Source organism: Ictidomys tridecemlineatus, chromosome 11 (assembly GCF_052094955.1).
Source record: "Ictidomys tridecemlineatus isolate mIctTri1 chromosome 11, mIctTri1.hap1, whole genome shotgun sequence".
Lineage (NCBI taxonomy): Eukaryota > Metazoa > Chordata > Mammalia > Rodentia > Sciuridae > Ictidomys > Ictidomys tridecemlineatus.
In genome coordinates, this window is record NC_135487.1 from 112,680,142 (window position 1) to 112,705,811 (window position 25,670).

At 36.4% G+C, this 25,670-nt stretch overlaps 1 long non-coding RNA gene across 1 annotated transcript; it reads left to right on the forward strand.

The window, feature by feature from the left end:
- The first annotated feature begins 1,326 nt into the window (after positions 1-1,326).
- On the forward strand, positions 1,327-25,670 carry LOC144368305 (uncharacterized). The gene is made up of 4 exons (XR_013428112.1): positions 1,327-1,688; positions 10,845-12,989; positions 22,146-22,325; positions 23,408-25,670. It is a non-coding gene; the product is annotated as an uncharacterized LOC144368305 (long non-coding RNA).

Sequence of the window (25,670 nt, forward strand, 5' to 3'; positions counted from 1 at the left end):
AATGGCAATCTTTTAATAAAAATTAGTAACATTTCCATAGGAAAGGTCTCTAATTGAATAAAATCTATGACAGTTTTATCATTTTATACAGATGATAAAACTGTCATAGATTGCGTCATACACAAGTATTTCTACATACCCACATTTTGGCAAAGAAGATCAAGGACATAGATAGAAAACCCAAGAAGGCAAGTTCTATTTGTGCCTAATTCATGCAAAATAGGGGTACCTTCTTGTGGGCTTTGCAAAAGACCAGGAAAGTGATGCCTATGACACCCATCCCAACTCAATCTTTAAGAGGTTAGGGAGAGGCCTGTGTAATCATGTAATGTTCCTTATTTTTCTAAAAAGTGAAAAAGATAATCCATGAAACATAAAAATATCTGATTTTGTGTTCTTTGTTTTTCTAAGATAAGTATATATCATTGAGTACCTTCAGGGAAGTCTCATCATGTTTGACATGACATATAAAAACACTGTTTTTCTCCCGTATAAAACAAGTGAATTTTGTAATCTTGACAGTACACTGAGATACAATACTTTGGACATAACTTACATGTCCATTTAATATCTATTTAATAAAATTGCAAACTGTTCAGTAGAAAGTTTTCTGACTATATGATTGGCACTTCAATTTTGTCTTTTTTGTATAAATACTCAGTTTACCCTGATTTGGTTAATTTCTCTTCCACTGCTAAGCTCCTAGTCAAAAATTCTTGTCACTTGAAAAAAAGAACTCTCTTAATACTTCATTTACCTTTCATTCTTTTATTATTTATTTAGAACTTACTATATCCCTGGCTACATATATGTAAATATGTATAAGGTATGTTTTCTCTTGCAAGAGATAAACCAGCAGTGGTGGTGGTGTGTGCAAAAGTTGAGAGAGAGAGAGAGAGAGAGAGAGAGAGAGAGAGAGAGAGAAAGGGAGGACAGATGCAAACCCCAGCTGTCTTCCCCATGACAGCTCTGATTCTCCTTTCTGTGACAAGCGGCGGTCCTTAGGCCTCAGAGGAAACATTATAAGTGAGAAATAGAAAAAGAAATTACTTTGCACCGAGCGGCCAGTGGAACCAAAGCAGAAGAGTGGAGCGCCCTTTTCATCTGCCTGAGGTGCAGGACATGGGAACCTGCAGAGCTCTAGAGCCTTGGTCAGTAAGGACGTCTGGGCATGTGTCTTCCAAGGCACAGAGTTGGCACAGCATACCCCCTTCTCCTCGCTGACTCTCACTGGCCTTCACCGCCCAGAGCTTGAGAGAGCTGAGTGCAGACTGCATTCAACCAGCACAAAGCAAGGCTGGACTCCCCAGCTGCCCCCACCTGCGCTCGGTCCCTAAGGCGGGGGAAGGCATAGGCGGGGCGCCAGCTGCGCTCTTGGACTAGGGCGGAGCACACAGCATGGTAGCCTCTGGGATTCCCCTTTCCCCACTTTTGCTTCTGGACCCACAGGGGGCGGGACTCCTTGTTAGACTCCCTTGCCACCTCCTCCCCTTCGCGCTGTCGGTCCCCCTTCCCTCCCACCTCTTCCCCAGTGAACCGCTCCTCCGCCGGCAGCAGGCGGGCAGGCGGGCTGCACAGCGGTGGTGGAGAGGCGGGTGTGCGAGATGGATGGCTGCAGCAGCAAGACCAAGCTCCAGCGTCCCACATGCATCAAGCTGGGCGTCCAGGGCACGGACTTCTGCTCGCAGGTAGACCCCGCTCCCCAGGAGTGCTGCCTCCTGTGCGGACCCTTCCTCCTCTTCATTGCGATATTTATACCTGCACATAACACAATTTGGTCAATTTCATCCCCCAGTACTTGTGCTCTCTCTCCCATCCTCCCGCCCCTTGACCCCATCCTTTACACTACTGTTCTCTCTTCTGTCTTTATGAGATGTTGCATCCCCCCTCCTCCCTTTTCTGTCTACCTTCCACATATAATGGATTCAGATGACCCTCACTCTCTGAGTCTGGCTTATTTCACGTTACACCATATTCTCTAGATTCATTTTCCTACTAATGACATAATTTTGTTTTGTTTTCCAGGGCTCAGTAAAACTCTGTTGTGTCTATATGTATCACATTTTCTTTTGTCTTTTCATCTGGTGACAGACACCTAGGCTGCTTGTAGGACTTGGCTATAGTTCATTGTTTTACTATAAACATGAATTGTGCATGTTCTGCATGTTTATAAACATGATTATATTTGCTCTATATGTGCTAACTAAGAGTTCTTCTGGATAAATACTGTGGAGTGGTGTAGCTGGGGCATATTGTGGTAATATGACTACACCATTGAAGAACCTTCATATTGATTTCCATAGAGGTTGATCAATTTAGGATTCCACTGAGGGTCCCTGTTCCCTTTTCCCTGCATCCTTGTCAGCATTTCTTACTATTTGTACTCTTGATGGTTGACATTCAAACTGGAGCAAGACAAAACTCAGTGTAGTTTTGATAAATTATTTTTTAAAAGGAGAAAAAATCCTGAAAATTAAGAAAGGAACTTTCGGCCAGGCATGGGGGCGCCCTCCTGTAATCCCAGTGGCTCTGGAGGTGGAGGCAGGAGGGTCTCGAATTCAAAGTCAGCCTCAACAATTTAGAGAGGCGCTAAGCAACTCAGTGAGACCCTGTGTCTAGTAAAATACAAAATAGGGCTGTGGATGTGGTTCACTGGTTGAGTGCCCCTGAGTTAAGTCCATTGGACGCCCCCCTCCCTGCCAAAAAAAAAAAAAAAGGAAAAAGAAAAGCACTTTTGCATGACCATGTGATCCTAATATCATTCTGCATTGTTATATGCAAATTTATGTCAAGAAATTGTTATTCCATAGTGAATTTTTCTTCAATTAATAAGCTTATGCTTTACATTAATACTTAAGCAAACCAGAAAAAGTTTAAAATAATAATCTTTGTGATAGAACCATATTATTGAGAACAAAGCAATAACAGTTTTTTTCCCTTGTTTTAATTTGTCAAATGATGTTAAGTTTGGAATCTCATGATAGGTATTTCTATTGAAAAAGTGTCCTGTGTAACAAGGTTATTTTCATATTAATCATATGAGTCTGTAGTAAACGGTCTTTGCTTATATAGTTATATTGAATATTGAACATCATCAATTTCATTTTTGATATTTTTTGTGCTGATTTATGCTTAAATAATCTTTGTGTTCTTTTAGCTGTTAAATAATCACACCCTTTATCTATGCTCTTCTGCAGCCAAGCAGCCACTGAAATTCCATTCAACATTTAGCAACCTTAAAAATCTCTAACTGGACACACACAAGCTGCACAAAATGGTCATGAAGCAAGACCCACAGAAAATGGACACACACAATAAGGAACTGTGAATCTTGGAGCACATTTTCTTAAAAATAGTGATTCACTGTTTTGGGTTTTGTTTTTAAATTGCTATAGGGACCTATGTATCTAATCTTGTTCTTATAGGTATAAAATGATCTCCGCTAATATACTCATCCTTGAAAGAATTACAAACTAACAAAATAATTTATTGTACTATAGCATAAATATAATAGTTTGTGTACTGTAATAAGACTGGTGACACTCTTATAGGTAACTGATTCACTGTTGACTAATTGTTGCCCTTATTAGCCACACAGTGAAAATAGCATATTGATTTTGTGCCTAGAATTGGAGGATAATTAATATGAGCTATATTATTCTATATTGTGTCTAAATGAACATCTTACTGTTAAAGATAATGATTTTGTGATTCCTTATAGTATACTTTGAACATATTTTCAAGATCTAAAAATTGGAGAATTAGAATTTCATCAAAATGAAATTAAGTATGTGTGAACATTTAGCATTTAAAATAAATATAAAATTATTTCAATTTCTAGTTTGTTATCATTAAATGTAATTTTACTTTTTCCCTAATTTACATGGCTATGGTATGAAGCTAATACTCTAAAAACTGTAGATCTTAAATTACTTTTTTCCTCTGCAGATTCGACATAAATTTTCAAACACCAGATTAGGTACATACTTTCCTCCTTCACCCTCTAGAGACATAGAGTGTTAGTTGTTGCAGCAGTGTAGACCTTGTGACATAATTGAAGGCTTCTGAGTTCTTATGGTCCATCAGGCCATTGTGATGTAGCTGATTAATAACTTCCACAGGATGGTAGTAATCCAGAAATTCCAACTTCACCTTAACAGTCTTTTGCTCTCCATTTAATAATAACATAAATGATTGCAATTCACTTAAATAATGTGCTTTTATCCTTAATCTTAATTCTACCTATAGGCAAGCAAGCAAAGGCATCATTAACCTAAAGGTGGGAAATGTAATAATTGATGAAAAGATGAGATAATTACTTGGGAGTGAAGCAATTATCAAGAAAGAAGGGAGAAATGGAAGCAGTTGTATTTTTGCAAAAAACTGCTTAGAGAGAAAACATACTGGGTTAGAACTAAAAGCTTTTTCTGAACAAAAGCAACATTTTCCATGCAGTACTATGTTCTAAAACAGAAGATGCAGTTTTATTTTGGAATATTTTGTTTTCCATTAATTTGTTTTGTGCACATGCTTTATTTTAATATATTTAGTCTGTTTTGTAGACATTATTGGATTACATCAATTCAGATATGTAAATAATTTTCCATTTTCATATTCCCTAAATTAAGGTGCATTTTTAAATTGGTAAATATTTAATGTAGTTTTCCTTTTTTGAAAAACTTTTGTCGACTTGAAAGACAGTATTACAATAGATAGCGCCTTAGAAATGAAGATAGATAGACCTTTCAATTAAGTCATTCATTTAACAAGTATTTACTGATGTTTCTCTTCTGTGAGAGATAAGAGTAGGCTGTAGGAAATCCAGTGCGAGGAGACAAGGTCTTAATCATTTTAAGAGTTCATGAAAGTAAAATAAATATGTAAAACCAAAACCTTAGTCTATAATCTAATAAATTATCACTGCAGAATAATGCGGATACTTTTAAAATGCTGTAGGGTGGGCTGGGGTTGTGGCTTAGCTGGGTTTGATACTCAGTACCATATACAAATAAAATAAAGGTATTATGTCCAACTACAACTAAAACAAAATATTTGAAAGAGAAAGTACTATGGGGTATCCAAAGAGAGCGAGAATAATTCTGAATGTGGTTTTCAGAGGAGAAAGAGCTCATCAAGTGGAAGGACACCTGGCAGGGGAAGAACCTATGCAAAGGCAGGGAGGTGTGACATGTCAGGGTGAACTGGAATGAGGAGTGCTCTAGCAGAACACTAGTAAAGGGCAGGTTCTCTGAAACATGAATAATAAACAGAACGTTTTAAAAAGAAAAATCAATTTGAAAGGTACATAAAAAGTTTATTTCAAAATAAATTCCAGAAAATATTAAAAAAAACTCAAGTTGTTACATTGAATGACAGAAATGAGGTAACTCCAATTTGTTTCTTCCTGTTTATAATAATATAATGTCTGTGCTTATATTTAATCTATTGTGACTTTTAAATTTTACTTTATTGTGGTAAGAACACTTAACATAAGATGTATCCCCTAACAAACATTTAGGTATAGAAGACAGTGTGGTTAAGAAGAACAAATTTGTACAGCAGATGTCAAGAATTTATTCAGCTTGCATTATTGACACTGTATGCCCAGTGAGGAATAGCTCATGTAATCTGTAGTTTTATTGCAGGGATAGGTAGTATCACAGGGTCTGTGGATATGAACTCTGCCTGAAGTGAGTGCAGAGGATATCAAAACTTCATGACCACACTCTTGACTGTGTAATGAAGGTGGCTCAATTAACACCCATATTCCATACAGTTTTTTTTCCTCATCAATTTAAGGATCACTAGTGAAAACATGATAATCTGAAAATTGCAAGTGTACTATTAAAATTCAATAATAGCCAAAGCAATTGTTTAGAGCTTTGACAAAGAATTTTTTAAGAGAGAGAGAGAGAGAGAGAGAGAGAGAGAGAGAGAGAGAGAGAGAGAGTTTTTTAATATTTATTTTTTAGTTTTAGGCGGACACAACATATTTATTTTATTTTTATGTGGTGCTGAGGATCAAACTCAGTGCCCTGTGCATGCCAGGTGAGTGCGCTACCACTTGAGCCACATCCCCAGCCCCAACAAAGAATTTTTGAGAGGCAATATGATTTTCACTGACCTAGGTTAGAATTACCTGCATGCTGGTAGAGTATTTCCATTATTCAACCATTTGTAGGCCACTTAATTATGAGATAATAATAACAAATCTGAGGTAAATATACTTTATGACCTAGAAATTTTTTGTAGTTACTTGTATTAGTCATGGTTTGCTTTACTGCACGTTCTTTTATGTATTATTTCCCAGTTTTTTAATACATGACAGGGATAAAAAAAAGTGGGCCCACAGTTCAAATCTGACCTGTTATGAGTGTTTTGTAAATAAACTTTTGTTAGAATAACCATGATCATTCATGTACATATTGCCTGCTTTTAGGCTTCAAAGTAAGAATGTAGTAATTAATACAGATTAAGTGGACTGAAAAAACTAAAATTTAAGCTACTTTTTCCCTCAAAAACAAGTTTACAAATACTGTATCTGTTACGTGTACAAAATTTTGGATATGTTAAAGTTTACTTCATATTGAATTAATTTATTGTACTGTGTTAAAGAGAAACAGGAAAGCAGATAAAATTAATCTAGCTTGGCTAGGATGTACGTGCTGTCTGAGAAAAGCATTGCTAAGGCAGCAGTTGTTTTAACATGACTGAGAGGTCAACAGAGGAAATAGGTTTATATTTATTAATATTGGAACCAAAATAGCATTTGTAGAAGAAAAATGATTGATGCTTTAGCATCCATACAAGGTAGAGTTACAGGAAATAATTTTTCCCCAGATGATTTATAACTTTGTTATGCAGAGACAGATGTCTTTGTAGTAAAAATATTTCATATCTGGAAATGAGTGTTACAAATGCTATTTTTCGCCTTCAGCACAAGCTGCATGAACTGCTTCACAAGTTTGGTAGTACAAATACCGTTGAATATTGTACTTGCCCAATTAATGGCATGAGTTCTCTCCTTTTTGCCAAGAAGTCTAATATCAACTGTTTTGGACCTCACAAATTCCAGAATTCTATTAGTTTGGAGGTTTTTCCATTCCAAAGAATACACAAATGTAAGTTGATGAGCTCAAAGTATGCTGCACACAAGTTTCCATGTTCAAATGCTTCTGGGCCCTATTGCTGGAAGTAGCTCTGAAATTTAGTCTCTGTGGGCTCTGGATGTTGACTCCTGAACTCTGTTCCTTTTCTTCCCAGCAGCCTCCTTGTCCTTTTTCTACAATCATTTCTACACAGAAAGGGGCTAGTGGTCAGGGAAGCTTCAGTCAGAACACTGAAGGTCAAGTATCTCTGTCCCCATTCACAGAAGCGTGATTTTTCGTCACACTGTTGCATAATTGGGAGGACCACTCAGTTGACTTCCTAAAATAATACAATTTCTAAGGTAAAACTGGGCCCAGCTAGAGAAAGATGTGGGCGACAACTTTTTGTTTCTAATATAATACGTACTAACAACTGTACAAGTCATACATTTAAGTGTGGAATTCGTAAGAATTATAAGTAGTGTATGCTTTTAACTGTTTAATATCTTCCAAAGTGTTTTAAAGTTATTTTCAGTAATTTGAAGGGAAATACTGACATTGAGCTAAATTACCAAAATAAAGGAAACCATGTAAAGCTGAATAAGATGTATTTAATAATTTAGTCACAAATACCTTGTGTAGTCATGATTTTAAATTGCTTCTTCTGGGCTGGGAATGTGGCTCAAGCGGTAGTGCGCTCGCCTGGGATGCATGCGGCCCGGGTTCGATTCTCAGGACCACATACCAACAAAGATGTTGTGTCCGCCAATAACTAAAAAATAAATATTACAATTCTCTCTCTCTCTTTCTCTCTCTCCCTCTCTCACTCTCTCTTTAAAAAAAAATTTAAATAGCTTCTTCTGTCTGTTATGCTTGATATTCTATTTAATCTCTCATCCTTACGCTATATAAACTGTAGTATTTTCATATCATAAATGAGCATAAAGACTATTTTGTCTCCATCTTATCATCATAATATTAGATGTCACTCACTACTATTGGCTATTCGTCCTTTTCTCTTCCCCTTGACTTCTGTGTTTTGTTGAAGTGATATTCTTTTGGACATTCCTTTTTTAAAGTTTCTCAACATCCAGAATTGCTATGTATTTGGGAGCTTTGTTTGATCTATAGAACACAGAGATGTATTCTGGAAGTCCAGTAGGTAGAGAAAAGTTCCTGTATTAAGTGTCCCTGGCTTTTGTTGTTGCCTCATGTTCCAAGAGCTCTGATATCCAGTTTAGAATCCAGTTAGTCAAATAGAAAGACTCTAAAAGGGAAACTATGTCCTAACATCAATATTCATATTTTCAAATTTAAGTTTGAAATTCCATATATGAAATTTTTAATATTTTAGTATCTGGAGTTTATGGCACGCAATTGGCAAACATTTTTTGTGCTTTTCCTGTGACAAAGTGCTTGGAATTCAAACATACAAGATATAAGACCCTCAGGTGGTGTGTGGTATAGTTGCATAAAGTGGCAAGCAGAAAAAGAATTTGTGCACGTTCTGTATCTGTTGGATGGGAATTAACAGAGTGCCATAGAATCACCTAGAAAGAGCAACTGAGCGAACTGTAAGCACCAGTTCTCAGAACATCCCACTGATAGACTCACTTTAGAAAGCTAGGTAGGAATCAGTCAGGCAATGACATGATATGAGGCAGGAATTATAAGTCATTGGAAATGCCATATTAAGGAGTAAGGGACTGAAGGTGCACAGAAATACTCAAGCTTGACCATCTAGAGAACCCAAAGTGGTTTGCAACACTAGAATTAGCATTTTTGTTTTAAAGTGCAAAGAAGCAGGTCCGATTAGTGAAAAGGATCCAAGTCATGAAACACCCATCCCCCCAAATAGAATTTTTCTAAAAACAAAGAGTGATATTGAATGATTTTAATGACAATAATGCAATCGGGTATACTTTCTGTGAAAATTGCATTGATAGAGTTATTAGAGTCCTTTATTGTATGTGTGTATATGTAGTTAAGTGAATTGAGGAGGAAATGAATAATAATTATACTATTATAATAATTGTTGAAGATCTGAGCTCTGGAAAGACAAACATGAATATAAAGGAAGAATACTATTTCAGAATTGTGATTAGAAGAATTTATTAATTTATGAGGGTTCTAAGCCTTTCATCTCTTCCTCACCATGAAAAAGGTTTTGAATTTGCCTTTACACAGTCCTCTGTGATTACTGGAGTAGTTTTTAGCTCCCATCTGGGTAGAAGCTGATTCAAAGCCAGTGAAGTCTCTAAGATGTCAAAAGAAAGGAGGAAGACTGCTCATGGTCAATGGGAGATGAACTGAAAAAGAATGGACAGAAGATAAAGGTTGTTGCCTAGAGTAATTTCTGGAGCCAAGCATTTTGTTATTTTAGTGCTTCCTTTTGGCACTGAAGGCTGGGGGATGTTAAATGAGAATAGAAAGTCAATAAGAATGGACAAATCTGTGAATATATTTCGTGGGAAAGTCTGTTAATATATTTAATCTGTTAATGTATTTAAAGAAAGGTAGAAAGCAGAAGGGAATGCAGAAAGTGAATCAATTTTATTAAATGAAGGAAAAGATCAATTTCAGTATCTTCTAAGAAATTCCTATTATCAGAGTTAGTCTTCAATTTTTTTTTTTAACAATGAGCTGTCATTGATGTCATAAAATCAGTTTCTGAACTGAGAAATAAGTAGTCTTGCAGCACTTGTAGATTTATTGACATTTTTTTGGTCTTTATTAGAACATTTGAACATTTTATCCAACATTATGCTCTTAACCCCCATCCTCACTATTTGTGAAAGTTTGAAATACAGTAAGCAAATAGCAATTTGTGTCTTCCCACTTTTAAAGAAAAAAAAAAGCCTTTTTACAAACAAAACACTTGTAGAAGTCACTCAACAATTAGGCAATAGTATTTAACTTAGAGATATACACAATCAACTCCTTTTCAGTCTAACGTTGACACTTGCCAAACACTACATTATTGGATAATATCAAGTCTGTCTTTTCATATTCAATATCATTTTCTAGGGTTGAATTGCATAACAACCATTATTCATAATTCTATTAATTACTCCCTTTGACTAAAACAACCTCATTGTAGTTACTAATGGATCTCTTCAGTGCTGATTAACACACTACCTTAAATACAATCTCCTGTCTGTTAGCACAATGCACTTTGACCTTCCTAGTACCTGATGTGCTCCTCAATAGTACCTTTAGCTAAGAAATTAAGAGGTCCTTGAACTGCTGTCTGTTTAATCATCAAAGTTTCCATAGAGCTCAATAATTTTTGTTCTTGTCCTTATCTCAATGAAACTGTCTTTTCCCAATATGTTTTTTAAGAGAAATATACCAAGTATTAAAGAATCAAAATGATGGGCTATATTGAAAATCAGTAGTAAGATATGAGAATTATTTTTAATCTTAAATTATATTGACAAATATGATTACATTTTAACCAATTAATCAGTCATATTTTGCAGGTGTTCAACTATTGAATCTCAGTACTGTGTTACAACGTACTTCATTGTGATTTGGGAGCTCTGAAGGAAGGCAAAGACAGCCACAAAACATGTTCAGGGTCTAACTTTGTACTCCTGTGAATTGAGAGATTGCAAAACACATGCTCACTTATCAAAAGGAAAAAACAAAACAAAACTACTCTTCTCGATTTGAGATTTGAGGTGATTTTTAAAAAAAAAAAGAGAGAGAGAGGAGAGAATCTTTTTAATATTTATTTATTTATTTATTTTTTAGTTTTTCAGCGAACACAACATCTTGCTTGTATGTGGTGCTGAGGATCGAACCCGGGCCGCACACATGCCAGGCGAGCACGCTACCACTTGAGCCACATCCCCAGCCCTTGATGTGATTTTAAAGTAGTTTCTTTTGTACCAAATTCAGGACTACATGAGACAAGTATAAATTTATCATCATGTATGTAATACTTAAAACTACTTCTTATAAAACTGAAATATGAAAGCAGGTTTTCAAAATGTTGCAAACGGCTGCTTTTCAGTGTCTTTTCCAGTGGCAGTGTTTATTCTAGAATCTTTTTTCGGACCTTTTACTTCATGACATCTAGCAAACTTTACTGATAATCAGGGGTGAATAACTTATAAATATCTACAATAAGTATGTAATCAAATCTGATGAAAAAACATTTATGCATGCTTATTACATTTCTCTATATATTTTCAAATGAACTCTTTTAAGGATTGCTATTTAAAACTTTATTCTGAAGATGTTAAACTAGAAATGTTCTTTTTGTAATGAATACTCCAGTACAAATAGGAATATTCAAAATTAATCTGGCATTAGTAGTGGCATTTAAAATCCAGTCTTTATATTTGATTTTGTTTTGTCCTTGTCTTCAGTCTGGTGCTAATTTGTATGTTAGTATGAACATTTTCAGGAAATAACTTTGTTCTTCGGAGTCACTTCTAAATACTTGGCATCTAAAATGTTATTAGATGAAAATTGATTGCATTTCATAAAAAAGGACATTTTACAAGACTGTATAATCATAATAAAATAATGACTGGGCTACTAATGGGAATTAAATGTGATGCTGGGTGTTCTGACCTGTGACCTGGAAGCTAGACCTGCATATAAAAATGTTTCTATCCCTGCCTGTGAATGTTGAAACTCAAAATAATTAATTTTGTCAAATAATTAATTTTGTTGATAGGACTAAGTTCAGAATATACAACCTCACACACATATATTACAATTATTCAGAATAACAAGATGATATAAGACAATAATCTTGGATTCTGGCTGTCAAACTTGCTCAGATCATTTCTTTTAGTACTTTTGCGTTTCATGTTACTAACTATATGATTGGCACTTCAATTTTGTCTTTTTTGTATAAATACTCAGTTTACCCTGATTTGGTGAATTTCTCTTTTACTGCTAAGCTGCTAGCCAAAAATTCTTGTCACTTGAAAAAAGAACTCTCTTAATACTTCATTTACCTTCCATTCTTTTATTATTTATTTAGAACTTACTATATCCCTGGCTACATATATGTAAATATGTATAAGGTATGTTTTCTCTTGCAAGAGATAAACCAGCAGTGGTGGTGGTGTGTGCAAAAGTTGAGTGAGTGAGAGAGAGAGAGAGAGAGAGAGAGAACAGATGCAAACCCCAGCTGTCATCCCCATGACAGCTCTGATTCTCCTTTCTGTGACAAGCGGCGGTCCTTAGGCCTCAGAGGAAACATTATAAGTGAGAAATAGAAAAAGAAATTACTTTGCACCGAGCGGCCAGTGGAACCAAAGCAGAAGAGTGGAGCGCCCTTTTCACCTGCCTGAGGTGCAGGACGTGGGAACCTGCAGAGCTCTGGAGCCTTGGTCAGTAAGGACGTCTGGGCATGTGTCTTCCAAGGCACAGAGTTGGCATGGCATACCCCCTTCTCCTAGCTGACTCTCACTGGCCTTCACCGCCCAGAGCTCCAGAGAGCTGAGTGCAGACAGTGAACTGCATGCAACCAGCGCAAAGCAAGGCTGGACTCCCCAGATGCCCCCACCTGCGCTCGGTCCCTAAGGCGGGGGAAGGCGTAGGCGGGGCGCCAGCTGCGCTCTTGGACTAGGGCGGAGCGCACAGCATGGTCCCCTCCGGGATTCCGCTTTCCCCACTTTCGCTTCTGGACCCGCAGGGGGCGGGACTCCTTGTTAGACTCCCTTGCCACCTCCTCCCCTTCGCGCTGTCGGTCCCCCTTCCCTCCCACCTCTTCCCCAGTGAACCGCTCCTCCGCTGGCAGCAGGCTGGCAGCAGGCGGGCAGCACAGCGGCGGTGGAGACCCGGGTGTGCGAGATGGACGGCTGCAGCAGCGAGACCAAGCTCCAGCGTCCCACGTGCATCAAGCTGGGCGTCCAGGGCACGGACTTCTGCTCGCAGGTAGACCCCGCTCCCCCAGCGCTGCCGCCTCTGCGGACCCTTCCTCCTCTTCATTGCGATATTTATACCTGCACATAACACAATTTGGTCAATTTCATTCCCCAGTACTTGCGCTTTCTCTCCCATCCTCCCGCCCCTTGACCCCATCCTTTACACTACTGTTCTCTCTTCTGTCTTTATGAGATGTTGCATTCCCCCCTCCTCCCTTTTCTCTCTACCTTCCACATATAATGGATTCAGATGACCCTCACTCTCTGAGTCTGGCTTATTTCACGTTACACCATATTCTCTAGATTCATTTTCCTACTAATGACAGAATTTTGTTTTGTTTTCCAGGGCTCAGTAAAACTCTGTTGTGTCTGTATGTATCACATTTTCTTTTGTCTTTTCATCTGGTGACAGACACCTAGGCTGCTTGTATGACTTGGCTATAGTTAATTGTTTTACTATAAACATGAATTGTGCATGTTCTGCATGTTTATAAACATGATTATGTTTGCTCTATATGTGCTAACTAAGAGTTCTTCTGGATAAATACTGTGGAGTGGTGCAGCTGGGGCATATGGTGGTAATATGACTACACTATTGAAGAACCTTCATATTGATTTCCATAGTGGTGGATCAAGTTAGGATTCCACTGAGGGTCCCTGTTCCAGTTTCCCTGCATCCTTGTCAGCATTTCTTACTATTTGTACTCTTGATGGTTGGCATTCAAACTGGAGCGAGACAAAACTCAGTGTAGTTTTGATAAATTATTTTTTAAAAGGAGAAAAAATCCTGAAAATTAAGAAAGGAACTTTCGGCCAGGCATGGGGGCGCCCTCCTGTAATCCCAGTGGCTCTGGAGGTGGAGGCAGGAGGGTCTCGAATTCAAAGCCAGCCTCAGCAATTTAGAGAGGCGCTAAGCAACTCAGTGAGACCCTGTGTCTAGAAAAATACAAAATAGGGCTGTGGATGTGGTTCACTGGTTGAGTGCCCCTGAGTTAAGTCCATTGGACGCCCCCCTCCCTCCCCACCAAAAGAAAAAAAAAAAAAAGAAAGGCACTTTTGCATGACCATGTGATCCTAATATCATTCTGCATTGTTTTATGCAAATTTATGTCAAGAAATTGTTATTCCATAGTGAATTTTTCTTCAATTAATAAGCTTATGCTTTACATTAGTACTTAAGCAAACCAGAAAAAGTTTAAAATAATAATCTTTGTGATAGAACCACATTATTGAGAACAAAGCAATAACAGTTTTTTTCCCTTGTTTTAATTTGTCAAATGATGTTAAGTTTGGAATCTCATGATAGGTATTTCTATTGAAAAAGTGTCCTGTGTAACAAGGTTATTTTCATATTAATCATATGAGTCTGTGGTAAATGATCTTTGCTTGTATAGTTATATTGAATATTGAACATCATCAATTGCATTTTTGATATTTTTTGTGCTGATTTATGCTTAAATAATCTTTGTGTTCTTTTAGCTGTTAAATAATCACACCCTTTATCTATGCTCTTCTGCAGCCAAGCAGCCACTGAAATTCCATTCAACATTTAGCAACCTTAAAAATCTCTAACTAGACACACACAAGCTGCACAAAATGGTCATGAAGCAAGTCCCACAGAAAATAGACACACACAATAAGGAACTGTGTATCTTGGAGCACATTTTCTTAAAAATAGTGATTCACTGTTTTGGGTTTTGTTTTTAAATTGCTCCAGGGACCTATGTATCTAATCTTGTTCTTATAGGTATAAAATGATCTCCACTAATATACTCATCCTTGAAAGAATTACAAACTAACAAAATAATTTATTGTACTATAGCATAAATATAATAGTTTGTGTACTGTAATAAGACTGGTGACACTCTTATAGGTAACTGATTTACTGTTGACTAATTGTTGCCCTTATTAGCCACACAGTGAAAATAGCATATTGATTTTGTGCCTAGAATTGGAGGATAATTAATATGAGCTATATTATTCTCTATTGTGTCTAAATGAACATCTTACTGTTAAAGATAATGATTTTGTGATTCCTTATAGTATACTTTGAACATATTTTCAAGATCTAAAAATTGGAGAATTAGAATTTCATCAAAATGAAATTAAGTATGTGTGAACATTTAGCATTTAAAATAAATATAAAATTATTTCAATTTCTAGTTTGTTATCATTAAATGTAATTTTACTTTTTTCCTAATTTACATGGCTATGGTATGAAGCTAATACTCTAAAAACAGTAGATCTTAAATTACTTTTTTCCTCTGCAGATTAGACATAAATTTTCAAACACAAGACTAGGTACATACTTTCCTCCTTCACCCTCTAGAGACATAGAGTGTTAGTTGTTGCAGCAGTGTAGACCTTGTGACATAATTGAAGGCTTCTGAGTTCTTATGGTCCATCAGGCCATTGTGATGTAGCTGATTAATAACTTCCACAGGATGGTAGTAATCCAGAAATTCCAACTTCACCTTAACAGTCTTTGGCTCTCCATTTAATAATAACATAAATGATTGCAATTCACTTAAATAATGTGCTTTTATCCTTAATCTTAATTCTACCTATAGGCAAGCAAGCAAAGGCATCATTAACCGAAAGGTGGGAAATGTAATAATTGATGAAAAGATGAGATAATTACTTGGGAGTGAAGTAATTATCAAGAAAGAAGGGAGAAATGGAAGCAGTTGTATTTTTGCAAAAAACTGCTTAGAGAGAAAACATACTGGGTTAGAACTAAAAGCTTTTTCTGAACAAAAGCAACATTTTCCATGCAGTACTATGTTCTAAAACAGAAGATGCAGTTTTATTTTGGAATATTTTGTTTTCCATTAATTTGTTTTGTGCACATGCTTTATTTTAATATATTTAGTCTGTTTTGTGGACATTATTGGATTACATCAATTCAGATATGTAAATAATTTTCCATTTTCATATTCCCTAAATTAAGGTGCATTTTTAAATTGGTAAATGTTTAATGTAGTTTTTCTTTTTTGAAAAACTTTTGTCGACTTGAAAGACAGTATTACAATAGATAGCGCCTTAGAAATGAAGATGGATAGACCTTTCAATAAACTCACTCATTTAACAAGTATTTACTGATGTTTCTCTTCTGTGAGAGATAAGAGTAGGCTGTAGGAAATCCAGTGCGAGGAGACAAGGTCTTAATCATTTTAAGAGTTCATGAAAGTAAAATAAATATGTAAAACCAAAACCTCAGTCTATAATCTAATAAATTATCACTGCAGAATAATGCGGATACTTTTAAAATGCTGTAGGGTGGGCTGGGGTTGTGGCTTAGCTGGGTTTGATACTCAGTACCATATACAAATAAAATAAAGGTATTATGTCCAACTACAACTAAAACAAAATATTTGAAAGAGAAAGTACTATGGGGTATCCAAAGAGAGTGAGAATAATTCTGAATGTGGTTTTCAGAGGAGAAAGAGCTCATCAAGTGGAAGGACACCTGGCAGGGGAAGAACCTATGCAAAGGCAGGGAGGTGTGACATGTCAGGGTGAACTGGAATGAGGAGTGCTCTAGTAGAACACTAGTAAAGGGCAGGTTCTCTGAAACATGAATAATAAACAGAACGTTTTAAAAAGAAAAATCAATTTGAAAGATACATAAAAAGTTTATTTCAAAATAAATTCCAGAAAATATTAAAAAAAACTCAAGTTGTTACATTGAATGACAGAAATGAGGTAACTCCAATTTGTTTCTTCCTGTTTATAATAATATAATGTCTGTGCTTATATTTAATCTATTGTGACTTTTAAATTTTACTTTATTGTGGTAAGAACACTTAACATAAGATGTATCCCCTAACAAACATTTAGGTATAGAAGACAGTGTGGTTAAGAAGAACAAATTTGTACAGCAGATGTCAAGAATTTATTCAGCTTGCATTATTGACACTGTATGCCCAGTGAGGAATAGCTCATGTAATCTGTAGTTTTATTGCAGGGATAGGTAGTATCACAGGGTCTGTGGATATGAACTCTGCCTGAAGTGAGTGCAGAGGATATCAAAACTTCATGACCACACTCTTGACTGTGTAATGAAGGTGGCTCAATTAACACCCATATTCCATACAGTTTTTTTTCCTCATCAATTTAAGGATCACTAGTGAAAACATGATAATCTGAAAATTGCAAGTGTACTATTAAAATTCAATAATAGCCAAAGCAATTGTTTAGAGCTTTGACAAAGAATTTTTTAAGAGAGAGAGAGAGAGAGAGAGAGAGAGAGAGAGAGAGAGAGAGAGAGAGTTTTTTAATATTTATTTTTTAGTTTTAGGCGGACACAACATATTTATTTTATTTTTATGTGGTGCTGAGGATCAAACTCAGTGCCCTGTGCATGCCAGGTGAGTGCGCTACCACTTGAGCCACATCCCCAGCCCCAACAAAGAATTTTTGAGAGGCAATATGATTTTCACTGACCTAGGTTAGAATTACCTGCATGCTGGTAGAGTATTTCCATTATTCAACCATTTGTAGGCCACTTAATTATGAGATAATAATAACAAATCTGAGGTAAATATACTTTATGACCTAGAAATTTTTTGTAGTTACTTGTATTAGTCATGGTTTGCTTTACTGCACGTTCTTTTATGTATTATTTCCCAGTTTTTTAATACATGACAGGGATAAAAAAAAGTGGGCCCACAGTTCAAATCTGACCTGTTATGAGTGTTTTGTAAATAAACTTTTGTTAGAATAACCATGATCATTCATGTACATATTGCCTGCTTTTAGGCTTCAAAGTAAGAATGTAGTAATTAATACAGATTAAGTGGACTGAAAAAACTAAAATTTAAGCTACTTTTTCCCTCAAAAACAAGTTTACAAATACTGTATCTGTTACGTGTACAAAATTTTGGATATGTTAAAGTTTACTTCATATTGAATTAATTTATTGTACTGTGTTAAAGAGAAACAGGAAAGCAGATAAAATTAATCTAGCTTGGCTAGGATGTACGTGCTGTCTGAGAAAAGCATTGCTAAGGCAGCAGTTGTTTTAACATGACTGAGAGGTCAACAGAGGAAATAGGTTTATATTTATTAATATTGGAACCAAAATAGCATTTGTAGAAGAAAAATGATTGATGCTTTAGCATCCATACAAGGTAGAGTTACAGGAAATAATTTTTCCCCAGATGATTTATAACTTTGTTATGCAGAGACAGATGTCTTTGTAGTAAAAATATTTCATATCTGGAAATGAGTGTTACAAATGCTATTTTTCGCCTTCAGCACAAGCTGCATGAACTGCTTCACAAGTTTGGTGGTACAAATACCGTTGAATATTGTACTTGCCCAATTAATGGCATGAGTTCTCTCCTTTTTGCCAAGAAGTCTAATATCAACTGTTTTGGACCTCACAAATTCCAGAATTCTATTAGTTTGGAGGTTTTTCCATTCCAAAGAATACACAAATGTAAGTTGATGAGCTCAAAGTATGCTGCACACAAGTTTCCATGTTCAAATGCTTCTGGGCCCTATTGCTGGAAGTAGCTCTGAAATTTAGTCTCTGTGGGCTCTGGATGTTGACTCCTGAACTCTGTTCCTTTTCTTCCCAGCAGCCTCCTTGTCCTTTTTCTACAATCATTTCTACACAGAAAGGGGCTAGTGGTCAGGGAAGCTTCAGTCAGAACACTGAAGGTCAAGTATCTCTGTCCCCATTCACAGAAGCGTGATTTTTCGTCACACTGTTGCATAATTGGGAGGACCACTCAGTTGACTTCCTAAAATAATACAATTTCTAAGGTAAAACTGGGCCCAGCTAGAGAAAGATGTGGGCGACAACTTTTTGTTTCTAATATAATACGTACTAACAACTGTACAAGTCATACATTTAAGTGTGGAATTCGTAAGAATTATAAGTAGTGTATGCTTTTAACTGTTTAATATCTTCCAAAGTGTTTTAAAGTTATTTTCAGTAATTTGAAGGGAAATACTGACATTGAGCTAAATTACCAAAATAAAGGAAACCATGTAAAGCTGAATAAGATGTATTTAATAATTTAGTCACAAATACCTTGTGTAGTCATGATTTTAAATTGCTTCTTCTGGGCTGGGAATGTGGCTCAAGCGGTAGTGCGCTCGCCTGGGATGCATGCGGCCCGGGTTCGATTCTCAGGACCACATACCAACAAAGATGTTGTGTCCGCCAATAACTAAAAAATAAATATTACAATTCTCTCTCTCTCTTTCTCTCTCTCCCTCTCTCACTCTCTCTTTAAAAAAAAATTTAAATAGCTTCTTCTGTCTGTTATGCTTGATATTCTATTTAATCTCTCATCCTTACGCTATATAAACTGTAGTATTTTCATATCATAAATGAGCATAAAGACTATTTTGTCTCCATCTTATCATCATAATATTAGATGTCACTCACTACTATTGGCTATTCGTCCTTTTCTCTTCCCCTTGACTTCTGTGTTTTGTTGAAGTGATATTCTTTTGGACATTCCTTTTTTAAAGTTTCTCAACATCCAGAATTGCTATGTATTTGGGAGCTTTGTTTGATCTATAGAACACAGAGATGTATTCTGGAAGTCCAGTAGGTAGAGAAAAGTTCCTGTATTAAGTGTCCCTGGCTTTTGTTGTTGCCTCATGTTCCAAGAGCTCTGATATCCAGTTTAGAATCCAGTTAGTCAAATAGAAAGACTCTAAAAGGGAAACTATGTCCTAACATCAATATTCATATTTTCAAATTTAAGTTTGAAATTCCATATATGAAATTTTTAATATTTTAGTATCTGGAGTTTATGGCACGCAATTGGCAAACATTTTTTGTGCTTTTCCTGTGACAAAGTGCTTGGAATTCAAACATACAAGATATAAGACCCTCAGGTGGTGTGTGGTATAGTTGCATAAAGTGGCAAGCAGAAAAAGAATTTGTGCACGTTCTGTATCTGTTGGATGGGAATTAACAGAGTGCCATAGAATCACCTAGAAAGAGCAACTGAGCGAACTGTAAGCACCAGTTCTCAGAACATCCCACTGATAGACTCACTTTAGAAAGCTAGGTAGGAATCAGTCAGGCAATGACATGATATGAGGCAGGAATTATAAGTCATTGGAAATGCCATATTAAGGAGTAAGGGACTGAAGGTGCACAGAAATACTCAAGCTTGACCATCTAGAGAACCCAAAGTGGTTTGCAACACTAGAATTAGCATTTTTGTTTTAAAGTGCAAAGAAGCAGGTCCGATTAGTGAAAAGGATCCAAGTCATGAAACACCCATCCCCCCAAATAGAATTTTTCTAAAAACAAAGAGTGATATTGAATGATTTTAATGACAATAATGCAATCGGGTATACTTTCTGTGAAAATTGCATTGATAGAGTTATTAGAGTCCTTTATTGTATGTGTGTATATGTAGTTAAGTGAATTGAGGAGGAAATGAATAATAATTATACTATTATAATAATTGTTGAAGATCTGAGCTCTGGAAAGACAAACATGAATATAAAGGAAGAATACTATTTCAGAATTGTGATTAGAAGAATTTATTAATTTATGAGGGTTCTAAGCCTTTCATCTCTTCCTCACCATGAAAAAGGTTTTGAATTTGCCTTTACACAGTCCTCTGTGATTACTGGAGTAGTTTTTAGCTCCCATCTGGGTAGAAGCTGATTCAAAGCCAGTGAAGTCTCTAAGATGTCAAAAGAAAGGAGGAAGACTGCTCATGGTCAATGGGAGATGAACTGAAAAAGAATGGACAGAAGATAAAGGTTGTTGCCTAGAGTAATTTCTGGAGCCAAGCATTTTGTTATTTTAGTGCTTCCTTTTGGCACTGAAGGCTGGGGGATGTTAAATGAGAATAGAAAGTCAATAAGAATGGACAAATCTGTGAATATATTTCGTGGGAAAGTCTGTTAATATATTTAATCTGTTAATGTATTTAAAGAAAGGTAGAAAGCAGAAGGGAATGCAGAAAGTGAATCAATTTTATTAAATGAAGGAAAAGATCAATTTCAGTATCTTCTAAGAAATTCCTATTATCAGAGTTAGTCTTCAATTTTTTTTTTTAACAATGAGCTGTCATTGATGTCATAAAATCAGTTTCTGAACTGAGAAATAAGTAGTCTTGCAGCACTTGTAGATTTATTGACATTTTTTTGGTCTTTATTAGAACATTTGAACATTTTATCCAACATTATGCTCTTAACCCCCATCCTCACTATTTGTGAAAGTTTGAAATACAGTAAGCAAATAGCAATTTGTGTCTTCCCACTTTTAAAGAAAAAAAAAAGCCTTTTTACAAACAAAACACTTGTAGAAGTCACTCAACAATTAGGCAATAGTATTTAACTTAGAGATATACACAATCAACTCCTTTTCAGTCTAACGTTGACACTTGCCAAACACTACATTATTGGATAATATCAAGTCTGTCTTTTCATATTCAATATCATTTTCTAGGGTTGAATTGCATAACAACCATTATTCATAATTCTATTAATTACTCCCTTTGACTAAAACAACCTCATTGTAGTTACTAATGGATCTCTTCAGTGCTGATTAACACACTACCTTAAATACAATCTCCTGTCTGTTAGCACAATGCACTTTGACCTTCCTAGTACCTGATGTGCTCCTCAATAGTACCTTTAGCTAAGAAATTAAGAGGTCCTTGAACTGCTGTCTGTTTAATCATCAAAGTTTCCATAGAGCTCAATAATTTTTGTTCTTGTCCTTATCTCAATGAAACTGTCTTTTCCCAATATGTTTTTTAAGAGAAATATACCAAGTATTAAAGAATCAAAATGATGGGCTATATTGAAAATCAGTAGTAAGATATGAGAATTATTTTTAATCTTAAATTATATTGACAAATATGATTACATTTTAACCAATTAATCAGTCATATTTTGCAGGTGTTCAACTATTGAATCTCAGTACTGTGTTACAACGTACTTCATTGTGATTTGGGAGCTCTGAAGGAAGGCAAAGACAGCCACAAAACATGTTCAGGGTCTAACTTTGTACTCCTGTGAATTGAGAGATTGCAAAACACATGCTCACTTATCAAAAGGAAAAAACAAAACAAAACTACTCTTCTCGATTTGAGATTTGAGGTGATTTTTAAAAAAAAAAAGAGAGAGAGAGGAGAGAATCTTTTTAATATTTATTTATTTATTTATTTTTTAGTTTTTCAGCGAACACAACATCTTGCTTGTATGTGGTGCTGAGGATCGAACCCGGGCCGCACACATGCCAGGCGAGCACGCTACCACTTGAGCCACATCCCCAGCCCTTGATGTGATTTTAAAGTAGTTTCTTTTGTACCAAATTCAGGACTACATGAGACAAGTATAAATTTATCATCATGTATGTAATACTTAAAACTACTTCTTATAAAACTGAAATATGAAAGCAGGTTTTCAAAATGTTGCAAACGGCTGCTTTTCAGTGTCTTTTCCAGTGGCAGTGTTTATTCTAGAATCTTTTTTCGGACCTTTTACTTCATGACATCTAGCAAACTTTACTGATAATCAGGGGTGAATAACTTATAAATATCTACAATAAGTATGTAATCAAATCTGATGAAAAAACATTTATGCATGCTTATTACATTTCTCTATATATTTTCAAATGAACTCTTTTAAGGATTGCTATTTAAAACTTTATTCTGAAGATGTTAAACTAGAAATGTTCTTTTTGTAATGAATACTCCAGTACAAATAGGAATATTCAAAATTAATCTGGCATTAGTAGTGGCATTTAAAATCCAGTCTTTATATTTGATTTTGTTTTGTCCTTGTCTTCAGTCTGGTGCTAATTTGTATGTTAGTATGAACATTTTCAGGAAATAACTTTGTTCTTCAGAGTCACTTCTAAATACTTGGCATCTAAAATGTTATTAGATGAAAATTGATTGCATTTCATAAAAAAGGACATTTTACAAGACTGTATAATCATAATAAAATAATGACTGGACTACTAATGGGAATTAAATGTGATGCTGGGTGTTCTGACCTGTGGCCTGGAAGCTAGATCTGCATATAAAAATGTTTCTATCCCTGCCTGTGAATGTTGAAACTCAAAATAATTAATTCCGTCAAATAATTAATTTTGTTGATAGGACTAAGTTCAGAATATACAACCTCACGCACATTTATTACAATTATTCAGAATAACAAGATGATATAAGATAATAATCTTCGATTCTGGCTGTCAAACTTGCTCAGATCATTTCTTTTAGTACTTTTGCGTTTCATGTTACTAACTTTGAATGTAGCATATAAATCATTATCACTACTGCCATTCACGTAGAGTATATTTATTGTCACTGAAGGTTGCTTTTTGTGTGTAAGTATAGGAAAATCTAGTGTTTGTACAAAACACTGCAGTGATATACTCTTCTGAAACTAAGAAAATGCAGCCATGTAATTGTTTTGTATATCATACAGGTCTCTGCGTGGAGCTGCAAGTGGAGGAGGATATGAATGAAATGCTGATGGACTCATTGAAAGAGGTGCTTTTGGCTCATTCCAGCTGTCATGACTTGTCTCACTTTTCTGGCCTCCCAAGCAAGAGTCCAGCCTCCCTCTCTGAGGAACATGTGGTTTACTCTACTCTGGATGGGGCCAGTGAATACACTGCTTCCATGAAAAAGGTGGTGGAATGGGGTTGTAGCTTGGTGGCAGAGTGCTTGGCTATGTGTGTGAGGCACTGAGTTTGATCCTTAGCACTGCATAAAAAACTAAAGAGATTAGAGCATAAAAACAAAACAAATAAAACTGTCCATCTACAATTATTAAAAAAAATTAAAAAGAAAAAGGTGGCTCCTGGTGGGTTCCCAGGTAGCCTCCCTATTCTTCAATTTCAACCCTCTATGTGGGTAGAGAGATCTCCCTGCAGGCAGGTCCCATGGTTACTCATTGGTATGAGTCAAACACTAGCACCAGGTCTGAAGTACAGCCTTTGGGTGGGTCAGGTAGCTTGCACTCTTCCAACTTTTAGCCCCACCTGTCCCTCCTGGCACTCACTGGCAAATGCAAGCTATGGAACATTGCAGGCAGGGATGAGGAGAGTGAATGTATTCAAAGAATCTCATTTAGTTCTTTAGCATGCAGATGCCTAATCATCTATCCAAAAGACTCTTTTGCAGTGGGTCCTCTTATCTCTCCTCTACTTGTCCTGTTAAAATATCAATTCTCCGCAGTGTTTTTTGAACATTTGTGGCTATCCAAGAAGGACAGCAAATTCACTTATATGTTTAAAGATGGTACCATGTTTGCTTGGCTCTAAGCTCCAGTCCCAAATTCTCATTGCCTATGTATGGCATTTTCCCTGAAGATAAGGCTTTACCCTGTCACCTGCAAAATCCATTAATAGCCAAGGATACTGTGTCAATGGCACACCAATAAATGTTTCCTTTGTGAGAGTTTGCATATTCCATCTAAATCTATTTTCAGTGTCTTTTCTAATCTGAACCAACATAAAACAAAGTGTCTGCTGAGGGAACTTACCCACGTGTTTTAGAAGGCAGCTAGGCACTTTTACCAGAATCTCTTGGGGGGAAAAAAGTGCATGCTTGACTTTTTTCCAGAGTTCAGAGACAGGATCTGGGTGAATAATTTATCAGAACAGGACTGCCTACTCCCCTGGTCTCCAAAACAAGGCCAGTTTTTATGGTAAGTGCAGGGTACCTTCTTTTAAGTTCTCCTTCAGTATTCTTCTCAGGACATCCCAGTGTACCCAGAGAACATTTATATGCTCGTGTTTGCAATGTGTAAAGCAGGAGTAGTTTAATGTGGCTGGTCCAGTCTGGTTTTATTGGCAGGAAATAAATTCCATGGTAAGGATGAAGGACAGGAGCCAATGCCCCCAGGTAATTCTGATCATCCAGGGGTGCTGAGCTAACCAATGTGATATGTTGATTGTATATATTCTTCCCTCCAGATCCAGGGAAAAATTGGTCTTCTGTATGTTTGTGCGTGTTGCACAGAGTTTCAAAGTGTGTTTTTAAAGGATATTGCTTGCTTTCTTCAATATTCCTGTAATAAATGTCAAATCTTATTATTTCTGAACTTACTGAAATAGAGTTCAAGTAAACTATGAATGCTCATGGGCTTCTGGCATTAAATGAGTCAGAATTGCACTGAAGGACTCCTCATGATACCTTCAGAAACACCTCTCTCAAATCCTTATCCCTTCTCAATACTGCATCCATTCTTATGCATTCCTTTCTACCTGCGTCAGGAAATTCTTTGTTATAAGTCATGCTCAGGCTTGAGAGCTGTCACCCAGTTACCCCAGCAGTCCCCAGAAGGGAGAGATGCCTAATTGTTCCTCAGTCAGCATCTCAAGGACTTCCTCACATGGAAGACTCTGACAGTCCCCTGGGGAAGGTCCTCTGAGAGCAAATTGCTGATAGGAACAGGCTGGCACAGCACTTTGTCTCCAAGCTCAACCCAGGTGGAAGGACAGAGAGAAACACGACCCTGTACACACAAGCTGCTGATTACTACCAATTCCATTCACCCAAACAGCAATGTCATTCCCCACATAAGTTTGTTTTCCTTTTGGTACTTGTAGAGTCACTCTGAATGAATCAATCTCGGGATTTCCTGTACCCAGGTCCCATCCACCTTCTCATGTAGAGTCTAAATGCAGGGTTAAATTCAGACTTCCTTCCACATACTTCTTCTTTTGTAGTAGGGCTCTCAA